Source organism: Gopherus flavomarginatus, chromosome 2 (assembly GCF_025201925.1).
Source record: "Gopherus flavomarginatus isolate rGopFla2 chromosome 2, rGopFla2.mat.asm, whole genome shotgun sequence".
Lineage (NCBI taxonomy): Eukaryota > Metazoa > Chordata > Testudines > Testudinidae > Gopherus > Gopherus flavomarginatus.
Window position 1 is genome coordinate 95,557,150 of NC_066618.1, and position 10,843 is coordinate 95,567,992.

The following is a 10,843-nucleotide window of genomic DNA, read 5'->3' on the forward strand; positions in this document are numbered from 1 at the left end:
GCACTGAAGGAGCTATTCAAGTTACCTGACTTCGGATAAAACCTGTTTATAAGATGCTGGCGTTATTAACAAGTAAAATACACTGTGGTATTTTGACTGAGGGTTTGTATCACAAAATCTTTAGATCATTAATGCATACAGGAGCAAAATCAGCATATCAGATTCACATCCATTCACTTCAGGAAATTCAGGTCTGTTTAAGGCCACTTCTGCGAGCAACTGTCAGCTGAATCTGAGAAACTGGATCAGACAATTTATTTTGTATGGCTATCTATAACAATGTGCTTGAGCGAATGAGGGGTTTTACCTCAACTTGCTTGGTTGCCCAGCTGATTGACTTTGGAGTAGGTCTTTTGCTCAAGTATGGATTCTAGAATTGGACAATGTTTGTACATCTCCTTTTAATGCTGGTTGGATACTTCAAAAAAAGCTATAAATCTCTCTACCTTCAACATGTCTGTGCTAATCTAGGTCAATCTAGGGCAGCAAAGTCCATGCCCAATTTAATTTATAGGTGTAAAAGCTGATCATCCATGGCAGTGAGGTTTATGATCTCCCAAGAACCACTGTCCTCAGCGATCCAGACCTCCCAGGTAGGAAAACATATTCCCCTCCCAAGGAGTGTAAGAGTATTTTGTGAATGCTGGTGAAGACATACTCAACTCCCAATTCAGAGAGTTGTCTTTTAGGCTGGAGTCAGCTTCACTTACAATCTCATGACAATCCCTGTGATTGGAATATGTATATCTAAATCCCCACAGCACTAATTTCCTGGTTTTTGAAGGGGAAGACAATTCCAGCATGGTGGTAGCACATCATGCTGCAGCACAGGAGATCTGAGTAAGGATCCAACTACTCACTCCTCAACCATTGGCAATGAGAAGAATGGATGCACTGTGCTGGTGCTATTCCCAACACCAAGAAGGTAAGAGTGCCATCCCCGACTACTGCAATGGATTCCAGGGTCCAAGCAACACAGCAGCATTATGAAATAATTCTTTCATGTGCTATAGCTAGAGGATGCAGTGGAGCTTTAGTCTCTGTTACAATCCTTAAGCCATTTTTGTGCTGTGATAGGCAAATGCCATCCTCTCATGGGCTGCTGGCATGGGTTTCAGTCGGATTAAACATGTACTTTTATAAAAGCTGCACCCATCTCCCACGCTTTAGTTTCATAAGCCTAGATCCTGACTGAATTCACTACAGTAGGTAAGGGAAAATACAAAGTTAGCGTGATTGCGCTGAAATGGGAAGACCAAAGGTTTGAAATGAGTCATAACCCTTCTCACCTCTTTTTTGTTAAAGGTAAACTTCAAAATAAATTGTATATCGACCTGGATGTAAGTTTTCCTCCACACTGTTCTTACAGGACCTCCCCAGTCACAGCCAGGACTGACTCTAGGCACCAGCAAACCAAGCATATGCTTGGGGGTGGAACAATTGCAGGGGTGGCATTCTGGGAGGTGGGTTGTTTTTTTTTTTGCTTCAGCAGTTGCACTCTCAGAGGGTTTTTTTCTTTTTTTTTTGCTTGGGGCGGCAAAAAACCTAGATCCAGCCCTGGTCACAGCGCCTCCTTCCCTCTGCTTTAGAGGGAGACAGTGATTAGCGCTAAAAAGATTCACCTGCCACAAGAGTCAGAAAACACTGTTATGTGTATTATCAAAGTCCTAGCACTTTACTGTAGAGAAATTCAACAGAAGTGCCTTGCATTCCTATGCAGGGTCCTAGGACCTGCTACTTTGTTAAATACCCTTAATAATACTTTTTCCTCTGGTGACACAAAGACAATTAAATTTGTTCTGAAAAAGAAAAAGATTTTTGAGGGAAATTCCTTTCTGAAAGCAAACTTCATATTCATCAAGCCAAAGAGAGAAAATTATACAGGGCCGCCCAGAGGATTCAGGGGGCCTGGGGTCTTCGGCAGCGGGTCCCAGAGCGGAAGGACCCCCCTGCCGCTGAATTGCCACCAAAGACCCAGAGCGGAAGAAGCTCCAGGGGCCCCGGCCCCACGAGAGTTTTCTGGGCCCCCTGGAGCGAGTGAAGGACCCTGCTCCGGGGCCCCCAAAAGTCTTGTGGGGGTCCCTGCAGGGCCCGGGGCCTGGGGCAAATTGCCTCACTTGCCCCCCCTCTGGCCAGCCCTGAAATTATAAGTGAGTTCCAATAAATAAATGAATTCTCATTAATGAAGCTCAGAGAGTGATGGTTGGTTATATTAGCCAAAGGAATTGAAGCGTGACATTCTTTTTCATCAACATTGAAATAGCTAGCACCAAACTCTTAGCGTCCCAGTTCTGATGATCACTGTAGCAGCATAAATCCAGCATGTGTTCACTGAATATCTTGGGCCTCCTATTACTTGTAAAGGCCTCTTTGTGTATTTCATATATATAGATATATAGATATAGGCTTCTCTAAACTTTTCCCCAAAAAGACTAACTATAGGGATATTTGTTGGTTCAATAATTATACTGATATTGCTAGCTTCAGGTTGCATAGTGCTCTATCACAACTGGCGTTTATGGACTACTGCCATGAGGTAAATATTTTAGAGTTGTCCTCAGAAGCTAGAGGAAAAATGAGGGCCATTATTATTTCTTCTACAGGTTTTATGGTGGAAAAAAGGGCATTGTAGACAATGATTACTCAGTAGGTTGTGCAAAAATCATTGCCAGAGACTAAAAAAATCACCTGCTATGCTGTGTTCTTGGCAGTACAACAAACATTCGACATGGACCTTTTTATAAGTAATATTAATCTTTCCTGCTGGAGGTGTGTTTTAAGTTGGCACTGTTAATGCACCATCATGGTATGACGACATGTTTAAAACATTTAAAGGCCATTCCATATTTCAAATGTTTTCCAGCTGGGGGGCATACTACATCTACATGTCCTTTCCCCCTGTCCCCAGAACCCCCAAGGTGTGACTTTAGTCATTTAGCAGAGGGGAGGCTATGGTCTTTAGAAGTAGATTCCAGATTTCTTCAGAGACAGAGAGAGAAAGAACAAGAGAGAGAGAGAGAATGTGTGTGTGTGAGAGAGAGAGAGAGAGAGTGACCTTTTCAGATGTGGACATTTGAGTTAAGTCCAAAATCCATTCCTGAATTGATGGTTGACCCACTTATTCTTTTTAAAAGAAATGGTTTTGCTATGTTATTTTTGATTGTAGATGCATTTTTAAAGCACTAACCCCTAAATTAGAACTCAGGAGGTTCCAGGCTTCCGAATAGGCTAGTTACAACTAGTCTTCAGAACAAGAGCAGTCTGTACCCCAAAATAAACCTTAATAACAATTTAGTTTAATGTGCATTTTAAGGGCAGAACTGCAGCAGCAGGAGACCAGGTCATAGTTTTGGGGTTGTTTCTTGTTTGCTTGCTTGCTTTGTTTTTGCTGATTTCATTCCTTACACCACAAGCTAATTATTTTGTAAGTATTTTTTTTCTTTTCATCTTTTCATCCCATACAAACAAGGATTGATTTTTCTTCTTTCCTAGCCTGCAGCAAAGTAAAATGCACACACAAAATAACCACATAAAAGTCTAACAGCTTTTTCAGAGTGTTTTCTTATATGTCTTCCTGGAAGAAAATTCACAGAGAGTTTTGTGTAAGATATTTCTATAGTAACTCACCCTTATAGCATTTCTAAAACAAGGAAATGTGTGTGTGTGTGTGTGTGTGGGTGTGGGTGATTTTGATTCTGTGACATTATACTATAAGCAGTAACAATGACAGTAAAAATTAGCTAAAACCGAGTGAACAGTGGAAAAATTACTTCTGCATACATTTGTTGAAATTCAAAGGTGAATTTTGATTAGATTTTGTTTGTGACCCTTTTGCGCCTGTGATCTGTGAACATTCATGGCCTTCCACTTTAATGGCCTCTATATTTCTACATCTTAAGCTCAACTATTCATTGCAAGCAAAGTTCAAATTATGAACGTCATAATTGGCACTGGCTTTATTAGTTACTTTGTCAGAGGTCTTCCAAGGCCCAAATGAGGCAAAGAAGACAAAGCTTAGAAGGAGCCAATGTCATTGCCCGACTTAGAAATCAGGGGCTTCTGGCTACCAGGCCTGTGTTGCAGTTGTGATGGAATAATTCCTGCTCCGCAGCGAATTCCATGCTTTCTGTTGTGAAATGGATGACAATCAAACACAAATTGTCCTGTTAGGATAGCCTGTCACTATTAGAAATTACTTGAAGCAATCTACACTGCAGTTATTTTCCACTGCCCAATACCATCTAATAAAATAGAACTATTTACATAAGGGGTACATAAATTACTTTATTTAACTCTTAGAACTCTGCCATGTTGCATACTGTCAGCCAAATGTGTGCTTGGAATATTATAAGTATATATCCACGGCCTCCAAAGGATTCAAATACTGTTTGTGTTTGTCTTTTGGCAAGTGACCAAAGAAAATAAAACTTTTTTTAAGCCATTCTATAGAATGGCATAGAGAAATATATCTTTGTGAGAGAAATCTATAGGGTCTATAAAAATCTATGAAAAGGTTCTCATTTACTTTTAAATTATATTTTCATAGTACGTTCTGTGGAACCCGGTCACACATCTACAGAGCTCTGTAGTTTCATCTTCATTAAATTCTATAGGACTTTTCCATAAGGGCATATTACCCTACTATTTTCTCTGACACCCTTTCAAATAATTTTCCTGATCGTCAACCAATAAAGGCAATATGGAATCACTGCAGGCTCTCCTTCAAATGCACTTAGACAGCAACCACCAACCATGATGCCAGCAAATGTATCTCTCCCTTTTAGATCATCTTGAGGCTTTTACTGTTTCCTCGCCCTCCTTCCCCAGGGCAAAAGTCGTTAAAGTCTCAAGCCAAAGCTGGCCTCTTGGAGCCATGAACAAAAGGTTCAGATGAGCACAAAGCAAGCTGGAACAGGTCTTCAGGGGCTGAATGTCTGACAAACTAAAACATGCATCTGCTGATCCTCTTTGTCAGCTCTTAGGAGACCATGTTTTAACATTTACAGGTAACTGAATGCTGCCATTTCCAATACACTTACAGTACGATCCACTCACATCATTAACGTTAGAGACTTCTATGGATGTTAAAATGCTGTTGACATTTAAAACATGCCAGCTCCAGTCTTATAGCCAACATAGATGTCTGCATATTTGAAAATAAAGTTCCTCAGTGCTGACAATTCTCTAGGAGTCTGGTGTCCAGCATTTGTCTTGGGAGGTATTTTATTAATTATTATCATTGGTTTTATTTATTTGTATTTTATTATGTTGCAGCAAATAAATGGAAAGCTGAGGAAAGACCCAATTTTACAAGCTCTCCCTTGCAATTTCTGACTAGGAAACAGGAGGTATAGTATATGCAGTAGCCCTAAAGATAGGTCAGAGTCAGATGTGTGACATGTATGTCAGAGCTGGGAGTGTATCATAGCAGCGGGGCAGAGCATGGGGTATAACACAATTGAAGGTGTGGCAAGAGTAATGTTTGAAATGGCTGTATTTTGTCAGTATTAGCCAGTAGAGTGAAATCCTGGCCCACTGAAGTCAATCGGAGTTTTTCCATTGTCTTGAGTGGGGCCAGGATTTCATCACAGTATTTGACTTGTCAGTTGGCCTTCACTATAAACTACAAAGAAACAAGTCAAGAAGCTATCAAAAAAGTATCCCAACAAGTAATTTTCCCAGTCAGTCTGAGGCTACAGACGTCGTACAGTTACTGATTCAGCACAATGCGATTGTTGTTCAGTTATAAAATGCCCTCTGACTGGCTGTTTGTCTCATTTGCATAATCAGTCTGTGACATTACATTCCACATTACTTATGAAAATATGTTTATAATATAAATATGACATAAATGAGATATACAACAATGGAAAAGCCAGTCAGGACTAATGGGCCACTAGCAGAAGCAATGGACTAGGAAAGAGCTGTCTTTCTGTGGATGCTGGAGACAGCCTACAAGCAATGGCTGCCACAGCCATGCAGAGACATGGTTCCGAGTCACCCCCTTTGGAATTTTTAACTAGAAGACAAAGGGTTCCTGTCTTGCACAAGAGCTATATAAGGCAGGGGAGTGACATCATCAGAGTTCTCTGATCTCCTCCTCCAAAGAGACACTGAAAAAGACCTGGAAGCAAAAACTGAACACAGCGGAGAAGGGTTGAACCCAAGCTGGAAGGGTATCTAGCTTTGAGTAATAATGCCTGAGGTCTCAAGAGGGACACCAGTGCAGCTGCCTTTTAAGATTTTCTGTAATCTGCCTGCAACAATATCTAGGGTGAGAAATACTATTTGTAACCAATTTCTTTAGTGAAACTAGTTTGTTTGCATGTTTGGTTTCATTTGCTTAGTAATCGGCTTTATTCTGTTTGCTACCTCTTTTACCACTTAAAATCTGCCTTTTGTAGTAATAAAATTTGTTTTGTTTATAATATAACCCAGCTTCTGTAATTTCCAACTGGGGTTGGGGGCAGAAGTTGTGCATACCTTCCTCCACACTGAGGGAGGAGGTGGATTTCATAATATACCTTTGGGTCTGCTCTCCAAGGGAGGTGGACACCTGAGTGCTGAAGCAAGTCCCTTAAGTTGAGCCTTCCCAGAGCTGATCTGCAGCTGGGGATGGCCCTGCCCATGTGTGTGTTAGAGGAGGCTTTAATAGCCTGGCTCAGCAAGATAGGGGCCCATGCTGGCAGAACAGATAGACTCAGTGGTATCTCAACACATCAGGTGGCTTCCTAAGGGGCATAACCCATCACACAGTGGATGGGTATTTCTCAGTAACAGAACTATAGGGTTACCATATTTTAAGTGCTCACATAGAGGATGCTGCCATGGGGAGGAGGAGCTGGAGGGGAGAGGTACAGTTTCTATAGCAATACCATAATGTGACGTTCCCCGCTGGTGTTGTCTGGCCCAGTGATCTGCTAGGCCACTCCAACCCTTGACTCTGGGAGCCAGCCTTACCCTGCTCTGCTGTGAGAACCCTCACTCCTGGGCTGTTCACGCACAGCCTATGGCATGTAAGCTACTAGCCAATATCTCCAGTTCCAGACACAACCCTGGGAACCTCTCTCTTGCAGTGTCCAGTTATGCCCGCTGGACACTACAAGCTTATATAAGTTCATCAGTTTAACAAAGAAATTGATATGTACTAGGCTTGTTATCCCAAGGGGAGTCTCTGACACACTGCAAACCAAACACACTGCTTCAGGTAGAATAAACAAACAGACGTATTAACTATGAAGATATTTTAAGTGATTATAAGTCAAAGCACAACAAGTCAGATTTGGTCAAATGAAATAAAAGCAAAACTCATTCTAAGCTGATCTTAACACTTTCAATGTCCTTACAAACTTAGATGCTTCTCACCATAAGCTGGCTCTTTAGTCAGGCTCTCCCCTTTGATCAGTAGTTCAGTCACTTGGTGGTGGTGTCTGTAGATGTAAGTGGAAGAGAGAGAGCATGGCAAAATATCTCTCCCTTTTATCATGTCCTTTTTTTCCTCTTGGCTTTGCCCCTCCCTCCACCTCTGATCAGAGTCAGGTGAGCATTACCTCATAGCAGCCTCAAACTGACCAAAGGAAGGGGGTGACTTCCTCGAGGGTCTAACAGATATTTTTTTTTGCTGCCTAAGCCAGTGTCCATTGTTCCTGTGAGACTGGGCTGGGTTTGTCCCATCCATGCCCTGATGAAGTGTGAACTGACTCTCTGTTCTTGGAGAGTTTTTGCATGGGCTTGCTTTAAGCCATGAGGATACATTTTCAGCCTCATAACTATATAGATGAAATTATAACCTGACTATAACATTACTGTAATGATTGCTATAACATCACTATAACAACCATGCTCAGGGCATCATGAGCCTTCCAAAGACACCCAACATATATCTTTGCATTGGATACCACACAATCATTTTATAAAGATGAACATGGGGGTGTAGGGTGTTTCCCTGAGGTACAGAGCGTCACACATGCCATGTTACCCTTCTACACTGCTGCAGACTGGCAGCTCTGTCTTCAGAGCTGGGCGTCAGGACAGCAGGCGTCTCTTTCCAACTGCCCAGCTGTAAAGGCAAGTCAAAAGGACGAGCAAGGAAAAATTACAGACATTTCTTTGTATTTCAAAAATCCACCCAGATGGAGATTGGAAAACCAAAAAGTAGGTCACGTCTGTGAAACCTGGGTGTATGGTAACCCTGTGAATATACAGACCTCTTAAATTTCACTGGCTACTATTATCCCTCGCTTCTGACTGGCTCAAGTCATAATTTTCAAGTTGTTTGCCAGCAACAAATATGCTGTCTTCTCAATCCCTTCAGCTAAACCAGAAAATCACCATCATTGTCATGAATGTAAGAGGAAAGTAAAATACCAAGAAACAAAGAATAGGGGATTGTCCAGGAGCTGGAAGAGAGAATTAAACAATCAAAACAGGAGTTTAAACAAATGGTTCATTTCCCTCCTTCTGCCTCATTACTATCTCCTGCTGTCCATCTCATGCTTTCCCTACCGGTCAGGCAAATTCTCATCTCCAAAATAACGACATATACAGTATTGGTATTTCTCAGCCAAGTTCTACCATCCTTACTCGCACTGAGTAGTACCTCACTCTCCCAATGGGGCTGTTCACAGCATAAGATATTACTCAATATACAAGCTTATTTACAAGGGAAATTTACCAGCAGAATAATGCCAACATAATTATAGCTCTATAATTACATCACTAGAACTCCCATATGAACACGAAGTCTGGAATTAGAGTGTCGTTCTCTGGTTTTAACTTATGTGGCTTTGGAATCACTATCTGAGCGCTGTCTATGTAAAATCTAAAGCAATAGTGAAGTCTCTGGTGGGCTTCATGGAGTGTCTGGCTCTCACATTTATGGATAGACATTCTGCTTGGGGGTATTCTATTTTATTTGCTGATTGTATTGTTTGTTTCAGTTTTTTTGATGTGGCATTTGGGTAGATGAGGGTGCCAATGTCATGTTATTCTTGCTACAGTGGAAAGGCCCTTTCGAAAGGAAGATTTTGCAGAGTTTCCTAAAGGTGGTCAGATTCTAAATTGACCTGACTGCCTCTGGAAGTTCATTCCATAACTGGATCCCTTTAACAGAACACTGTATCCCCAGCTCTCACATCCTTTTCCCTTCGCTCTGAGATCAGTATTGTCCCAGAAGAGTGTTGCTGTCATGGTGGTTCAGAGATCAAAATGTGGTTTTTAATGTAACTGAGGCTTGATCCATTAATTTCTTTGAAGATTAGAACTTAGCTTTTAAATTTGTATCTGAAAATGACTGGGAGCCAGTGGAGGGACCTGAGCATGAGTCTGATGTTCTGGGGTGGGGATAGGAGGCTAAACCATGAATAAAGTTGCATTCTGTACCAGTCAGAACTTGTGCATCATCGTCACATTCTGCTTCAGATACAGTGAATTATAGTAATCCAACCTGAAGATGACAAAAGCATGGCCAGATTCTCATCCAAGAGGAAAGGATGAAGTTTCCTAGCAAGATGGAGGTGAAAAAATGTAGATACTGATGCTACCTGGTCAATCTGGTTACCCCACACCATTCACACTTCATCCAATTAACTTAATAGATGCAGGGATTTTTCTCCAGTCATGAAGACCCTTTGTGATGATGGGAGAACCTAGAGTGAAATCCATGCCCCACTGAAATCAACAGAAGTTTTGCCATTGACTTCAGTGGTGCCAGGAGTTTACCCCTAATGTCTATATCTTACATGTATCTCCACTTTCAGATCTCAGAGTATACCGTCACACTACTCACATAACACCGCCTACTATCCAAACTGTAAAGTGCACCAGCAGGAGACTCAGGAAGTTGCAGAGTTAGCAATTCTGCTTAAGAGGAAATATATTTATTCCATTAATCTTGACTCCAAAGGATGACTGACAGTTTTGCTCCAGAGTCTCCAAGCTACTGATGACATGATGGGTTATTAATTTTTTTTTTACACCAACTCTGGGGAAGACAGTGTGGTGTGAGGTAGATAGGGCATGCAACTGGGAGTTTTAATCTCAGCTCTGCCAATACCTGCTGTCTGACCTTGGTATTGGGATTCCCGTCGAGACCTTTTTCACCTAGTTTATCCGGAACACCTTGTCCAGTTCTGGGAGAACACTTCATCCAGTTCCCTAGGATCCAAAACACACAGTTTGATTCTGGATTTCATCACTCAGGTTCCTTTATTTGGAATATGGCAAATCAGACTCAAGAGTATGGGATGGGCATAGGGTGTACCTCACATTCAGAGTTACACAGCAGACCTCTTCCTTTATATACATTTACACATTGCATTGCATTTGCTATGTATTACTTCACACATTTTTTGATTGATGTGGTTACTTTCCAGGAACCAATTTCTGTACAGCATGCTCAGTCTGTGTGCTTTTCACATGGAACCTGATCTTCACATCCCAGGTTTATCTTGTCCATAGTCCCTAGCACTAGTGTTGCTGCTTATCTTAACTAACACAGACCTCCTGACTCCAGCATACTGTTTGTCAAGCCCCTACTTACAACTTCATCTTTCATTCACCTTCCCAAGTATGCCCATTAAGACATGACGCAAGTTACTTATGTCAGGTCAGGCCTGCACTTGGGCAAGTCACTTCCCTTCTCCTGTGGGAGGGATACTCCTCTTAACTACAGCCCTTTTACACCAGCAGTATTTAAAGATCCACTGACTGCCAGTGTCTGGCAGGGGAGAATTCCCTCAGATACAAATGTTGCATAAGGGGAGCTTAGGTTGCTCTTCAAGTTTCCATCTGCAAACTCTGATGTGGAGGACATGTCAGGCTCTGGGGCCACAACATGTAACGC